Source organism: Saccopteryx leptura, chromosome 4 (assembly GCF_036850995.1).
Source record: "Saccopteryx leptura isolate mSacLep1 chromosome 4, mSacLep1_pri_phased_curated, whole genome shotgun sequence".
In the NCBI taxonomy this organism is placed as follows: Eukaryota; Metazoa; Chordata; class Mammalia; order Chiroptera; family Emballonuridae; genus Saccopteryx; species Saccopteryx leptura.
The window spans coordinates 107,139,942-107,155,834 of NC_089506.1; the positions used below are offsets into that span (position 1 = coordinate 107,139,942).

General features: G+C 40.2%; 1 pseudogene; it reads right to left on the minus strand.

The window, feature by feature from the left end:
- LOC136404214 (DNA-binding protein inhibitor ID-2 pseudogene) overlaps positions 1 to 15,893 on the minus strand; it is a 51,104-nt pseudogene that overhangs the window by 21,391 nt on the left and 13,820 nt on the right.

Consider the following 15,893-nt stretch of genomic DNA (forward strand, 5'->3'; position numbering starts at 1 on the left):
CTTTTCTTGCTTATTTTCTGTCAGCTTAGAATAACCCCACCCATCATGTATAGTAAACCCTTGTTTCATAGAAAATCGTTGTATTTCAAAAAAAGAAAATTGTTGTATTTCTTTAAATTATGTCATTGAGTCTAATTCCACCTCTCCCAGCTTCATTTTACAACCTTTACACCAACCTCAATTTAGCATGAATCCTGCTGTTACCTGTAGTTACCCGTGTCAACGTTTTCATTCTATCAGCAATACTGTCACTGCTGAAAGGTTCAGTTGTGAAGGAGAATGTGTTTAGACTTAACAATATCAATATTGAAAAGACGTTTTTAATATCTTATGAAAACAAGTAAAATGCACATTTCTCTTTAATCCACTGTATCTTTTGCAGATAAAATTTTTTTAATTTAAAAGTGCATTTCAGGCCCTGGCCGGTTGGCTCAGTGGTACAGCGTCGGCCTGGCATGCAGGAGTCCCAGGTTCAATTCCCAGCCAGGGCACACAGAAGAAGAGCCCATCTGCTTCTCCACCCCTCCCCCTCTCCTTCTTCTCTGTCTCTCTCTTCCCCTCCCGCAGCCAAGGCTCCATTGGAGCAAAATTGGCCCGGGCGCTGGGGATGGCTCTAGTCTATGGCCTCTGCCTCAGGCGCTAGAATGGCTCTGGATGCAACAGAGCAACGCCCAGCTGGGCAGAGCATCGCCTCCTGGTGGGCATGCCGGTGGATCCCAGTCTGACGCATGCAAGAGTCTTTTCTGACTGGTTTCCAACTTCAGAAAAATACAAAAAAATAAATAAATAAAATAAAATAAAAGTGCATTTCATTTTTCTCACTGATGCTTCCAACATGATCCTTTCATACTTTTAAAGACTACCATTTCACTTTTATAAACAATTATGAAACCTATTAGCTACTCAGATCCAATAGATCAGGCTTTCACAGATCAGGCTGAGCCACCTGAACTGGCAGGAAACCTCCAGAAATTCCAGTTGAAGAAGATTACCCTGCTCCTCACTAAGGGGCCTGGAAAGTGCTAGCAATGCCCTGTCCTCCTAACCATCCCTAACCCTTACTCAAGGAAACGGTTAGGTTTTTCATTTTTATTTTTATTTATTGTTTCAGAGAGAGAGGAAAAGAGAGAGAGAGGAGAACATTGAGCTGTATCTGTATGTGTCCTGATCAAGGATCAAACGACAACCTCTGTGCTTCGGGACGATATGCTCTCTAACCAACAGAGCCATCCAGCCAGGGCTGATGTTTTTTCAATAAACATACTTGATATATATTGAATAAAAAGGCTAAGTTTACAACTACACTTTCTTTAAAGTTTATTATGAATAAGTAAATCATTACACTTTGTATGCAGAAATTTACATCCCTACCACTGTACAAGGCAACTCTTTAGAGTTTACACATACACATACACACAGCATTCAGTAGGCTATGTCAGAAAGGTAATTTCTGACCCAAAGACTTCATTTACATAACAGAATACTGGATTGCTCTTGCTGTCATTCGATGTCAATTCAGAAGGCAGTTCAGAAGCCTGCAAGGACAGGATGCTGATGTTCGTGTTTTGGGTGGTCAGCGGTGTCCTGGACACCTGGCTCTGCCTGGTTGCTGCAGTTCAGGCTGACAATAATGGGGTGCGAGTCCAGGGCGACCTTCCGGTCCCAGATGCAGTAGACGACATGCTGCAGGATTCCCATCTTGCTCACCTTCTTGTTCTGAGGTATGCCAGGCTCGGCGCCTTGAGCCTGCAGTAATATTCATGTAGTACAACAGGCTCATCGGGGCTCTGCTCTGGAAGATGGCTTCCCAGTCTGGAATCCGAAAGGCTGTTTTTCCTAACATATTTCACTGGATAGAACATTTTGATGCTGACCACAGAAAAGGAAGGAGAAACCCAGAGGGAGCGGGCTGCCCTGGTTAGGGGCACACCGCCTGCAGAGCTTCCAGCACTTGGCACCCGGCTAGGGCCAGATGAATCAGATTTTCAAAATGTGTACTCATTATGGATGAACTACTTTTCCTGCCTTATTTTCTCAGATATAAAATATTTCAAAGCTGAACAGAAACTTGACTTGTAGGGTGGACACATCTGTATAGTACAGGGTACAGACAATGTGTTGTAGAATTGCACACCTGAAACTTGTAAAATTTTAACCAGTGTCACCCTAATAAACTCAATTAAAAATACATACATACATACATATATACATAAAATTTTAAAATATTTCAAGGAAATTTCATAAATCAGATTTCAGGAAACTACTTAAAACATTTTTGCGAGTTTCTTTCATTTTGTCTGAATTACAATGTAATTATAATATTTTGACACTGTTATATCAAAGTATGTAAGTTTGTCTCTCATTTTACAGCTATCAAAGGAAAATTCTTATTTTAAATCTCTATTTAACATCATCGTTAAATAGTTCAATAATCAAAGGCCTATATTTTAAGTCCTTGAGGAGATCAGGTATCTCATCCACTAGGTTGTCCAAGCTCTGGCCACATGTTGCAAAACAGACATGTAACAGACAAAAAGAGTAAGGATGAAACCTAACATTGTTAGCTGGTTGTTGACAATGCCTAAGATATTGTATAAGATTGTAAAGTATTTTGTTTAAGGCTAGTAGACTATTTTAATAAGTGAACCAAAAAGGGGAGGGGGGAGTTCTAAACATATCTATTTCAGTATACATCTTATAATTGACCCTTTTTCCTCCTTAAGTAAATGTACTCCCTCCTAGTACATAGCTCAAGGTATTGTTATAACATTGTTGGCAAAGCAGTCATTTAAAAATGAAATTAATGTTGGCGAGCCCCATTGTTCCTTTGTTAAGCCCTTGCCCCACAGAGCCAGTAGGCAGGCACCACTGTTCCCTTGCTGTGCTCTCCCCAAACCCAGCCTGCAGGGGCTGTTCCTTATAAGCTGCAAGCCTTGGCCCATGCTACAAACTTTACTAAATTTCCCAAAGGTCCACTAACCGCAAACAAGCAGCAGCTGTATCTCTTGCTAAGTAGTTTGCAGCATAGCTTTCCCAGGGCCTCCAAGCCCAATACAGGCAGCCAGCTAGCAACCACAAATCACTTTGTAGCTCCCATCAAGTGGCCCAGGCAGATCCAGGCAGTGGCTGACCTGGCCCTGCAAGGGAGCTCCTCCCAAGAGGCCCCGGAACCAACACACCCAGTGGCCAACTTCAGACCACACCAAAGTACCACCCAATTAGCTGCACAAATGGCACACACGACGGGTTGTCTCAGCAGATACCACAGTTCTGCTGCAATGAATCCCACTCCTTGTGGTCACCCTCCACACTACAGCTTATCTGCTGTAGTCATGGTCAGTCCTCATACCAGTCAGTCCAACAGTCAATCCTACCCACTAATGTGCCAAAAACAATCAAGGCTCAACTATGATAAGAGGGCACACACAACCCACACAAGGAATGTCCTGGAGCACTGATTCAGGTGGCCAGAGAGTCTGCATCACTGGGCCCTACCAGACACCCACCATATAAGATGACCCGCCAACACTGGAGACAGAGCAGGTCTACCTAATATGTAGAAACAAGTACAGAGAAGCAGCCAAAATGAGAAAACAAACGTCTCCAATGAAAGAACTGGGCAAAAATCCAGAAAAAGAACTCAGCAAAATGAAAGCAAGCAATCTACAAGATTCAGAGTTCAAAACACTGATTATAAGGATGTGCAATGAACTTAGGGGGAAAATAAATGAAATCAGTGAGAACTTACACAAAGAGATAGACACCATAAAGAAACAACCAGACAGAAATAAATACAATAACTTAAATGAAGAATACATTAGATAGAATCAATAGCAATTAGGTGAAGTAGAGAATCTACTACAAAGTAGCAGAAAACACAATTGAAACAGTAAAAAGAAAAAAGAATTTTAAAATTTGATAGTTTGCCTGACCAGGCAGTGGCACCGTGGATAGAGCATCGGACTGGGACACAGAGGCCAGGTTCAAAACCCCAAGGTTGCTAGCTTGAGCGCCGGCTCATCCAGTTTGAGCAAAGGGTTGCTGGCTTGAGCATAGGATCATAGTCATGACCTCATGGTCTCTGACTTGAGCCCAAAGGTTGCTGGCTTGAAGCCCAAGGTCAATGGCTTGAGAGGTCACTCGCTCTGCTGTAGCCCAACTCTCAAAGCACATATGAGAAAGCAATCACTGAACAACTAAGGAGCTACAGCAAAGAATTGATGTCTGTCTGTCCCTATCTGTCCCTCTCTCTGACTCTGTCTCTGTCAAAAAAATGAGGTGATCAAGCATACCAACATCTGCATCATAGTGGAACCACAGAAAGCAAAGGATTGAAAACCTATTTGAAGACAGATGACTGAAAACTTCTCTAATCTGGCAAAGTAAATGAACGTACAAGTCCAGGAAATGCAGAGTCCCAAAAAAGATTAACCCACAGAGAAACCCACACTAAGACACATCATAATTAAAACACCAAAGGTTAAAGACAAAGAGAAGATCATAAAAGGAATAAGAGAAAAGGAGTTAGTTTTGTACAAGGAAGCTCACATAAGATTGTCAGCTGATTTCTTAACAGAAACTTTGCAAGCCAGAAGGGATTGGCATGAATATTCAAAATGATGAAAAGCAAGGATCTACAAGATTATTCTACCCAGCAAGGCTAACATTGGACTTGGAGAGATAAAGAGCTCCCAGACATGAGAAAGGTAAAGGAGTTTATCACCACCAAACCAGTATTACTAGAAATGTGAAGGGACATGAAGGAGGAGAGGAAAAAGAGAAAAGGGAAGAGGAAAAGGAGGAAGAGGAGGGAGAAGAGAACAAAACTGAATAATAAAATGACAGTAACTGTATACTTATCAATAATTACTTTAAATATAAATGGATGAAATGCTCCAATCAAAAGACATGGGGTGGCTAAATGGAGAAGAAAATAAGACCCATATGCTGCCTACAAGATACCCACTTAAGGTTGAAAGACACACACAGACTGAAAGTAAAGGGATAGAAAAAGATATTTCATGCAAATGGAAATGGAAAAACGGCTGAGGTAGCAATACTTATATCGGACAAAATAAATTTTTTTTTATTCAGTAAGAAGAAGGGAGGCAGATAGACAGACTCCCACATGCGCCCCAACAGGGATCCACCTGGCGAGCCCACTAGAGGGTGATGCTCTGCCCGTCTGGGGCATTGTTACATTGCTCAGCAACTGAGCTTTTCTTAGCACCTGAGGCGGAGGCCATGGAGCCATCCTCAGTGCCTGGGGCCAACTAGCTCCAATTGAGCCAAGGCTGCAGAAGGGGAAAAGGGGGAGAAAGGGGAAGAAGGGTGGACAAGCAGATGGGCGCTTTTTCTGTGTGCCCTGATCGGGAATCAAACCCGGGACTTCTACAAGCCGGGCTGATGCTCTACCACTGAGCAAACTGGCCAGGGCCCAAAATAAACTTTAAAACAAAGACTATAACAAGAGACAAAGAAGGACATTTTATATACAATAGCCAAAACATGGAAGCAACCTAAGTGTCCACTGATCGATGGATAAAGAAAATATGGTAGACATATACAATGGAATATTTCTCAGCCATAAAAAAGAATAAAGAATAAAATCTTACCATTAACATGAACACTGATGGGCCTCCTAGAGGATATTATGTTAAATGAAATAAGTCAGAAAAGACATACCATTTTTTTTACTTATGTATGGAATCTAAAATACAAAATAAATGAACAATCAAAACTAACTTATAGATAGAACAAACTGATGGTTGCTAGATGGGAGGAGGACTGGGGAAGTGAGTGGAAAAGGTCAGGGAGCTTTGGCTGGATAGCTCGGTTGGTTAGAGCATCATCCTAAAGCATAGTGGTTGTCAGTTTGATCTCCAGTCAGAGCAGATACAGGAACAGATTGTCCCCCGCCACTTCCTCTCTCTCTAAAATCAATAAAAATCAACATTTTTAAAAGAAGATAAGGGAATAAAAAGTACAAATTTATAGTTAAAAAAGTCATGGGATATAAATTACAGCATAAGGAATATAGTCAATATGTTGTAATAAATATGTATGGTGCCAGGTGGGTAGTACATTTATTGGGGGGATAACTTCATAAGTTATATATAAATATCTAATCACTACACTACACAGCTGAAACTAATATACTGAATGTCAACTATAATTTTAAAAAAATAAATAAATAAAAATAAAGTTGTGCTTGAATTGTGTGATGACTTCAGAGATTTAGCTCTAATTCTGCAGTCTAGTAGAGTGACCTAGCATAGCTTAGAAAACACAACACCCCAAAATTCACTTCTCTTTTACTAAATATTTTTACTTGTTATGGTTTCCTTGAAGGATTGTCACTGGTGAGAGGGCAACAGGTGTTTGCCTAATGGTCTGAAGTTTGACAGATCAAACGGGAGGGGGGGGGGGGTCAGGACTTTCAGATGCATGACTGAGATTTGGCCCAAGCTGAATTTAAGCTTATCTTTGCACTATAAAACACAAGTTTGCTAGGCAGGTGGGTAAACAGTAAAGTTAATCTTACTCAATGTCAAACTATCCAAGATCATTATGCTCAAAAGTATTTATTCACAAGTAATAAGCAAACACATCTAAAAAATCACCTCATTTTTATAACCTGTTTATTTTCTTTACCTATCAGTTATGTAGCTGTGTTTTTAAAGTTATAAAAGTTTTAAAAAGTTATAAATTTTTAAAGACTGATGCAACTTTTAGAAAAGTTATGAGATAGATACATGAAGACAGAATGTATGTATTTATTTTTATGCAGACTTTTCTCTTGGTGACCCCACTGAACTGGAGACGTTTAACTAGGAAGCATTTGGAAATGTCTGAGGGCACTTTGTGTTTTTCATTGATGGAGTCGGTGTCAGGAGCTAGAAATAAGAAACATCCTGCAAAGTTGTGGGACTATCCTTTACAACCATATATTATCCCGCCCAAATGCCAATGGCTCGGTCACCCTGGACAAACACAAGGAACCTAGCCATTAACAAGTAAATGAAGTTTGAAGTTCACTGTGAAGAACTATGGAGGCAGAGGAATGTATAGGCTCTGTGTTGATCCTAGAGCCACACAGATTGAGTTCAAATATAATTTCTGACTCAGCTGCGCCATCTTTTATACAGACTTACTAGTAATACCTGCCACATAGAATTGTGTTGTAAGGATTAAACAAGTTAAAACTTGTAAAGTGTAAGTTCTCAATGTTGGCTATTGGTATTACAAGTTCACTCAAGTCCTTCATTTTCTATTCTTTAGAATTGATGAGATGTACAAATATATTTTTTAAAACCTGAATTTTCTAAATTTAAAAATCTTCAGTCTGGAATCCATTACATGTTCAAAGGTATTTTTTGATGATGACAGTCATAGTGTGAGCATGCTCTCAGTACTAGATGTAGTCAGACAAAGCAGTAGGAGATGGGTTAAGAGTGAGCACAGGAAGCATTCTTAATTTGAAAAACATTTGTGAAGTTGTAAAAATGGAAGAGTGTGAGGTGGACACTCTATAGGGTGAAAGGGTGCAGAGGCAGTCTCACCAAATTATCACCACGTTTCCACAGTGGTGAGAAAAAATCAAATCCAATCACAGTCAAGTTGAGGACATTTGTGGAACACACTCACTTGCAGGATCTATAAGCTTGGAGCCTATCACTATAGTGTGGGAACATTCTGAACATTTTTCTATAAAAGAGGAGACTTCTCACTCTGCAGCTAAATTTCGGATTTGTTGTTTTCACACAGAGGACCTTGCATATGTAACACTCATTTTAACTATAATCAAAGTCTTTAACATGTAAAGGATAAGCCAATGATAGGCAGTTTTACTTATATCGAGGATTTATAAGCCCAAAAGTAAACATTTAATTAATTCTAGTTTTATAAATTTAAAAAACCCAGAATACAAACAAGAATAAGGTTAGTGCCTGTGGGAAGAATGGAATAGCTCATCACAGGTGTATGTAACACATTTTTTGTAAGTACAAATTAAGCGGTTTAAAACAGAAGGCACTAAAAAGATCAAAGAATACCAATCACCGTTTCGATTTTTCAAATCAAAGTTCTGTCAACTGCCAGATGTCTTATGTGATGATTCAAATGATCAAATGCTTTAATCACAAATGGAACGGGTAATATCACCATTAGTAGGAGACTTCCAAAAATAGTGGTAATAGTACTACATTGATTCATTCTCTTTCAAAGACTGAGTCACAAAGTACAAAATCTAGTGAATTGGAATTGATGACAGCTATTTCATTCCCCTGTCTATTTTGGTTCCTCTTCCAACCCCCTAAACCTTTCATTGCTTAAGTTTCAATATTCTCCATTATGCCTCCAGCTGTATACTGGCATTATGCACACACACCTACCTGTCAGAGACTCTTACTGGCACTATTGTGAATTTTTTTCAAATTTTCATCTCCAGCACTGTCTATTCCTTTGTGCTCCAGTCTTAATCTTTTTAAGAGTTATTAGATATTGCCATTTTATTCTAAAATTCATACATTTCCCTCTTACATCTCACATTCAAACTATCAACAAATCTGTTCTATTTTCAAAATACATCTAGACTCTGACCATTTCTCTCTGCCTTCATCCTGACTCTGGCCTCTGTGCTTCCACCTCATCCCACTTCACTCTTCTGAACACAGCAGCTAGAATGGTGCTTTAAAATGTAAATCAGATCCTGACACATCTCTGCGCAAAACTGTTCAGTGGCTTCTCATTCAGAAGGAAGCCAAATTTATGATTCATACGATCCTACCCAATTAGCCTCTGACCACCTCTCTCTTACTTGTGCACTCTTTTTTTTTTTAATTGATTGATTTTGGAGATAGACTAAAATAGAAATTTGTTATTCCACTTATCCATACATTTATTGGTTGGCTCTTGTGTGTGTTCAAACCTGGAACCCTGGCGTCTCAGATTGATGTTCCAACCAACTGAGCTGTTCACTCTTCTTGTTGTTCCTGCTGGCTGAGATGCTTACCCGAGACACCTGCATAATTTGCTCCCTCTCCTCCTTGAGGTCTTGAGTGACTACTCAGCGAGGACTCTTTTGATCACCCTGGATGCTCCTTATTTCCTTCCTCACTTTGTTTTTTTCCATAACACTTATCCTTGACATTAACTGCAATTCATTTATTTATTGTTAATTTCTTTGTCTCTCCACACTAGAAAGTGTGAGGAAAGAAATGTTAGTTGGTTTTGTTCACTGAAAGGTCCCCAGTATCTAAACAAGGCCTGCCACACAAATGTCATTAAATAAATATTTATTTAAAAAATTTTTATTTATTGATTGATTTTAGAGAGGAAGAAAGAGAGAAACATTGATTTGTTGTTCCACTTATTTATGCATTCATTAGTTGATTCTTATCTGTGCCCTGACTGGGGATAGAACCCACAACCTTGGCATATTGAGACGGTGCTCTGAACTACCTAGTCAAGGCCAAATGAATATTTCTTGAAAGAATCCAAAGATTTCTTGACTCCTCCAAAACTGATTTTTAATATGAACCCCCCTATTTTTTCTCAAAGTCCTCAGTCTGTCACTAGGACATTTGATTATTTGCCAAATTCTTTCAAGTCCATAATTTTATTGGAATCTGTCCCCATCTTTTTTTACCACCCTTATTAATGACAACATACGTTGGAATCAGACAGGCTTGGGTTTGAATCCCATCTTTACCATTTGCTAGTTATAAAACCTTGGGCAAGGTCATTGGTGGTGGGAGGTTCTCAGTTTCTCATTAGTGGTTATTAGTATTGTATTAAATGAGATAACGTATTTGGAGCATTTATTTGTACTTAACACAGAGTAAGTGATCAATCTGTTCCCTCATGCCTGATCCAAATAGACTTCTAACTTATATTCCTTCTCCTTGTCGTATTCCTTTTTAATACATCATACCATTCTTGCCACAAATATATTCCATAAATATTGCTTTGGTCATGCTACCCAGTTACTCAACAACTTTCAAAATCCTCCTTTGCCTGATTGGTGGTGGTGCAGTAAATAAAGCGTCAACCCAGAACACTGAGGTTGCTGGTTCAAAACCCAAGGTCTCAAGCTTGAGCATGGGGTCAATGGCTTGCGAATGGGTCGCTGACACAATCCTGAGGTCTCCAACTTGAGCCCAGAGTCACCAGCTTGAGTAAGGGGTTGCTGGCTCAGCTTGAGACAGTTCAATCTTCAGTCAAGGCACATGTGAGACAATCACGCTTAATCCCCTCCCTCACCTCTCAGAAAATACTTCTACAAACAAAAGGAATTATAAATTGAGTGCCTACTATGCCTTAGATGCTGTTATACACATTTGATTATTCAATAAAGTCAAACCATTCACCTAGCCTTCAAAGCCCATCCAAATGTGCCTGTCCTCTTCCTAGCTCTAATGGTTAATTTTATGTGTTAACTTTGCTAGCAGAGTATCCAGATATTTGGTAACCATCAGTGTAGAAATCACTGTGAATATATTTTTTTAGATGAAATAACCATTTAACTCAGCAGACTTTGAATAAGGAGATTACCCCCATAATGTGGGTGGGCCTCATCCAAAAAGTTGAAGGTCTTAAGAGAAAAAGTCAGAGATTCCCCAAGGAAGAAAAAACTCTGCCTCAAGACTGCTTTCAGACTTGAGCTGCAATGTTGACTCTCCCCTGATCTCAAGCCTGCTGGCCTGCCCTGCAAAATTCAGATTTGCCAGCCCCCATAAGCATGTGAGCCAATATTTCTTAAAGCAATCTCTGTCTGTCTTTATCTCTCTCTTCTTCCTCTCTCCTCTTCTAACTGCCTCTCTCTCTCCCTCTCTCTCTCTCTCTCTCTCTCTCTCTTTAAAGATTTTAGTTATTATTTTTAGAGAGAGGAGAGAGAGAAGGGAGGAGGAGCAGGAAGCATCAACTCCCGTATGTGCCTTGACCAGGCAAGCTCAGGATTTCAAACTGGCAACCTCAGCATTCCAGGTCAACGCTTTCTCCACTGTGCCACCACAGGTCAGGCAGTTCTTTTTTTTTTTTAATTTAAAAGAAATACTTGATTTGTTATGACTTACAAACTACTGAAGAATGATAGTTGTGGAATTTTTTAGTTATAAATAAAAACTCCAGCCATTTCAGCAGTAATATGAAACATCCCAAGTATGAAACATCTCAATTTTAGCAAATGAATGTTGAGTGAGGGATGTCATAGGCCTGGATGAATGACAAACTTATCATCTAAGACACCCCAAAATGGGAAAGTATTGGGTGTCTTCAAAACAGCCATTTCCTCTTCTACCATACTGGCTTGATAATATTCCTGAGTTCACTTTCTTTGTTTTTTGTTTTTTGTCCCCTGTGTTCACTTCTTCTCTCCCACATGACTTGGGTAAATTCTCATTAGTACAGACCGGTATTCCTGAAAGTGTCGTTAGCAGTCTATTAGTGAGTTGCTCTATTGCTTCTTTTCTCTGGAAAAATATCTTAATACATTAGCCATATCAAGATCTATCAAAATCTTGCCTGTCCTACATGGTCTACTTCCTCCCTAACTTCCCGTTGCCACTTCGGCCAGAAATAGTTTCTTTTTCACCACGACCCCTGGGACCCTTCATCTGCACTTGTCCTTGGCACTTCCTTTGCATCCTTCTGTGCATTGCAGTGATTTGTATTTGTAATAATTTCCCTACAAGAAAGTGTGCTATCCCACTTTTGCCACTGAGTTACCCAGGAAAAGCTACTTAACATTTCTGAATTTCTATTACCTCATGGCAAAATGAGGAAAATAGAAAATAATTTTCTTATTGAATTGACATATAGGAAATATACATGCTCATTGTGAAACACATAACATAGTGTGAAACTTGTACTTAATTTCACAAATCTCTAGGGAAGCTTGCGTGGCAATGCAATGAGCCATATTATATCCTGTCAGACTCAGGAATGAAGACAGATCTACAGGCTTAGATGGTAACTGAGAATCTCTGAGCATAACCAATCTGTGATGCTAAGAATGAGCACAGCAAAAGATCAGGCCAAGACAAAAAGAGCTGACTGGACTCAATACCTAAGATCCATGGCATCCACCCACTTTGGGAGAGTACAAGCAATCACTGGTATATTCAGTAAGTGGCATGCTCAGGTCGGGGAGCTCCAACCTCTTCCTACAATAAGTAAGCTCCAGAATTTCAGCTGGACATATGGACACTAGAATTGATTCCACCAGCCAGACTCCCTTGAATCTGAATGTTCTGTGGTCTTGGGATGGAAGCAGAGTGACATGGGCAACTTTGGGGTTGTAACTTTATTTATTTATTTATTTATTTTTATTTATTTTTTTCTGAAGCTGGAAACGAGGAGAGACAGTCAGACTGACTCCCGCATGCGCCCGACCGGGGACCGGGATCCACCCGGTCGCCACGCTCTGCCCACCAGGGGGCGATGCTCTGCCCCTCTGGGGCGTCGCTCTGTTGCAACCAGAGCCACTCTAGCGCCTGGGGCAGAGGTCAAGGAGCCATCCCCAGCGCCCGGGCCATCTTTGCTCCAATGGAGCCTCGGCTTCGGGAGGGGAAGAGAGAGACAGAGAGGAAGGAGAGGGGGAGGGGTGTAGAAGCAAATGGGCGCTTCTCCTGTGTGCCCTGGCTGGGAATCGAACCCGGGACTTCTGCACGCCAGGCCGACGCTCTACACTGAGCCAACTGGCCAGGGCTCGGGGTTGTAACTTTAAAGGGAAAGGGCATTCTTTTCTCCATTTTGCTGCACACTGTAATTAGTTATCTTGGATCTTAATGACAAGGACCACACCATAGGATAGCAGAGAAATAAGATAGCCAAAGTCTGGGTCCTGACCATTGTAAAGCTTCCTAAATTTATACTTTAATATTATTTTGTGTAAGGACAGTCAAACTAATATGTAGCAGGTAATAAGAAAGTCTGTTGATTGGTTAATGTAAAATTTTTCAGAAATAGCTTAGGTGTAAAAGACAAGTTTAGGGACCTAATCTATATTTTCCCTGGGATGTGTCAGCTTTGGCTATAAGTTGTGACCTCAAAATTAATTCCTTACCTTATGGCCACAACTGCTGAACACTGCCCCAGTCAGAGCTCCTGTGACTGTGTTCCCTTCTGTGGAACAGGAACTCAGTGCTATCCGAGCCAGCTCTGGACTCTGAGAACCTTCCTGAGGCCAGCTGGATTGTGTGATGGCATGTGGCGACAGTCTTCAGCTGTGTTCCTAAAGTTTTCTTCCTCGCTTCAGGTAGAAAATAAGAACTAGATATTTTGACATCAGAGACCATTGGGATGCTCACTGATTAGTGCTGTGTCATCCTTTTCTGGTGAGTTTGGACTTCAGCTTGGGGCCAGCATTTAAGAAATTCCCTATACTAAAATGGAAAACTCCTTTATGATTAGATATCTTAAAACTCATTCTCAATTTTTTGGTATTTTTTTTTTATTCTGATAAAATTTACATAACATATATGTACTATTTTAACCACTTTTAAGATTACAATTCAGTGGCATTAATATCCATTTCTTCAACATATTTTGCACACACAATTTAACTGCAAAAGCGGATTTACTTACAAAATAGAGTAGGCTGGTAGGTCTTTAGCTTTCATGAATTTGACAAGAAGTAGTAAGGAATAAAAAAAATAAGATATGCTCCAATAAATACCATCATCTTAGCAGACAAAAGACCAACCATGACAATAAAACATCCCTTCTTGCCATGGGAGTACACATATAATATAGTTACTGTATTTTTTGCTCCAGAAGACGCACTTTTCCCCCCCAAAAGTGGAGGGGGAAATGCCCGTGCATCTTATGGAACAAATATTCATTTTTTTTAGCTGCTGTGGGCGCTGTGCTGGTAAACATATGTAGAATGAGCGCCAGCAGGAGCGTAATCATACCCGCCACAGAGGCGTGTGGAACCCGGCATCTGCTGAGTGATCTCCTGGTTCCAGTTTCCACAGTTGCATGCAGTGCAGGAGGGAAGGCGAGTGACATTGTGTGGGTGCATTCATCTGGCATCATCGAGGGCAGCGGTGGAGGGTTGCACTGCAGCTGCTGGAGCTCTGTGTGAAGTGCTGACGTCACTTGCTGCCCTATTAGTGCTTGACCAGTTTAGAGCACATATTAGTGAAACCACAATAAAAAAAAGAAAAAAACTTTTAAGAAGTGAAGACTCATCTAGCTGTTATTCCTGAGGGTTTTACCAGCCAGTTGCAACCTCTTGACGTTTCCATCAACAAACCATTTAAAGTCTTTCTGCGAGAAGAGTGGAACAAATGGATGGCTGCTGGTGATCATGATCTGACACCAACTGGACAAGGGAAAAGACCCACCATCACTCAAGTTTGTGAATGGGTGAAACATCATGGCAGTCAGTGAAGAATGAAACCGTGGCACGGTCATTCAAAACTGTGGCATTAGCAATGCCTTAGATGGCACTGAAGGTGGTATCATATATGAAAATAGTGAAGAGAGTGATACCAGTGATTGTGAGCAACTGAGGATCTTAAATTCTGACACTAGCGATGATGAGTTTCTGGGGTTCCTGGACAACTAGAAGAGTGTTTGAACATTAAAGTCTCTTCTCATTTGTTAATAACAGTGCTAATGGCTGTTAATACTGCTGTTGAGTTTACATTGTTGAAATATTATTGTGGTATGTTTTATTAAATATTTTAACACACCATTTGGTTCAGAATATTTTTTTCTTATTTTCCTCCTTAAAACCCTAGGTGTGTCTTATGGTCAGGTGCACCTTATGGAGCAAAAAATACGGTATATTGAGAACATCTGGGAATAGTACTTTCTAAAGACGAAAGTGTCATAAGTCAAATTTTTAAATAGTTATGCAATTAAAAATAACTGTGAAATACACTGCATTAACACTATAAGAAAGATAAGGCCGAAGAAGATGGGATAAGCCATGCTTATTAGAAACTTATAATATAATAAGGGTTAAGCAGAGGTGGATTAAGGTCAGTTGAGGCCCCGGGTGCAGAAGAAAATATTGGGCCCCTTTAAAAAAAGAGAGAGATGGAATATAAAAATACATGCTAACCATATTTTTAAATAAATAAAAAATATTTTGTACTATTAATGTTAAAATTGCACATATGAAACCAAACTTGGTGTTGTTAGAAAAAAGTATAAAGTTGGGGTTTTGTGGGGCCCTTCAGAAGTCAAGGCGCAGGACGCGCCTGCCCGGTGCACCAGCTGTTAAATCCTCCTCTAGGGTTAAGACAAGTATACAAATAGCCATGGGCAAGATAACACAAATACTGTCAGACCAGGAGGAAATAACAATGCTGTACGTTTTTTAGAGATTTAAAGAAGAGAAAGATCCTATTCGGCTGGAGAAAGTCCAGAAAGACTTTGTAGAGCACTTTATAAAAGAGGATTTAAAGGAACAGTGTTATGGCATCAACTCTGAAAGATAGATAGCTATTTCACGGGCGTAGCTCAGGGAATCAAGGGAGAGAAGGCCAATTCAAGCAAGAGAAAGTACAGTGTTGTCCGTAAAGTCATAGTGTACTTTTGACTGGTCACAGGAAAGCAACAAGAGATGATAGAAATGTGAAATCTGCACCAAATAAAAGGAAAACCCTCCCAGTTTCTGTAGGATGATGTGGCAGCATGTGCGCATGCGCAGATGATGATATAACACCATGTATACAGCGGAGTAGCCCACGGCCATGCCAGTTGAGATGTGGACGGTACAGAGGAAAGTTCAGTGTGTTCTGTGGCTCGCTAAATTCGAATCCATGACCAAAGTGCAACATGAATATCAGTGCGTTTATAACAAAGCGCCACCACATAGGAATAACATTACTCGGTGGGATAAGCAGTTGAAGGAAACCAGCAGTTTGGAGGAGAAA